This window comes from Aplysia californica, unplaced genomic scaffold, assembly GCF_000002075.1.
Source record: "Aplysia californica isolate F4 #8 unplaced genomic scaffold, AplCal3.0 scaffold00398, whole genome shotgun sequence".
Taxonomy (NCBI): Eukaryota; Metazoa; Mollusca; class Gastropoda; order Aplysiida; family Aplysiidae; genus Aplysia; species Aplysia californica.
In genome coordinates, this window is record NW_004797668.1 from 165,556 (window position 1) to 166,860 (window position 1,305).

Consider the following 1,305-nt stretch of genomic DNA (forward strand, 5'->3'; position numbering starts at 1 on the left):
GGAGGAGGAGGAGGAGGAGGAGGAGGAGAATAAGAATAAGAATAAGAAGTGAAAATAACCAACTTGAATCCCGCGCGCTCATATATGCAGTTGTGAGCGCCGTAAAACGTTTACCAAACTGAAAACAACCATAAAAAGTCGGTAGGTTGTGGGCACTCTCGAGACTTATTGAGCACTTTGTACTTCTGTTCAGAGTCGTTTTTATCGGAATCCAGCCACCTACGTCTGTGTTGAAAAGGTCAAGCTGCGCTCTTTGCTTGTCTTGCAAACAGGCGACGTGAGTTTGATTCCAGACAGGGGGGGGGGGGGGTAAGATTTTTATGGAGTAACTATGCCCAGTCTTCTGAGAAACCGAAAATGAAACTCAAGGCGGGCTGGATTTGTTAGGCAGGGTTGACGCCTCCTTATTGATCAAATTGTTTATCGGTGGGGAACTTGAATAACATATGTGTAATCTATTAGGCTACAACTTGTCCAAAGAAGATTTTATAATGCTTCAACCATTAGAGCTAATTGCTGTAACAGCTTTGTATATAAAAGCCAGTTTGGCAGCGGAGATTTGTGTATCTCTATTTTTAACTGTTGTTTGAGCCGAGAATTATGTTAATATTACATAAATATCATGCGTGCGAAAAATTTGCATACGGTTTTACTTTTTTGTGTTTTGTCATGCATTTGCCTTCATACTGATCCATTTTCACAAAATAAAGGGAGCCTTTTATTCCGTAATTGGATTCCTCTGGCATGTCTCGTCTTCTGTTTGATGTCAGTTTAATTTTTTGGCTCGCTTTCCTGTCCATGCATTGATTGCCCTCGGCAATTGAGGCTCAGCTGGTTGCGAATTTGATCATCCTTGCGGAAAAGTTTGGTTCGATTCCGTGTGGGGTTCAATTAATCAATTTTCCTTAGGCATCAATGAATATTTTCCTCTCCACAACATATTTATTCTTGGGTGGGGGTGATATAATGATGTATCCTAAATGTAGTAGAAGGATGTTGAGTTTATACAGAAACTCCGAACTCTTCCGGCCCCACCCCACCCCACCACAACCTCGATATCACATGCTTTGGCAGATAGCATTATATTCCCAAGAACTTGATCAACGATGAAATCCCATCATTAGTTACATTATATAGCAGTCTGGGTTGGTCCTGACAGGCAGAGTTGAAGCCCACCTCCTAAATGAACTTAAAAAATTGTTAATAAAATACCGGCATTTAAAAGAAAAAAAAAGACAGAAAAAATAAAAAGAAAGAAAAATTTTATATTATACCCGAACAGAGGCCAAAGGCAGTGTTGTTGCA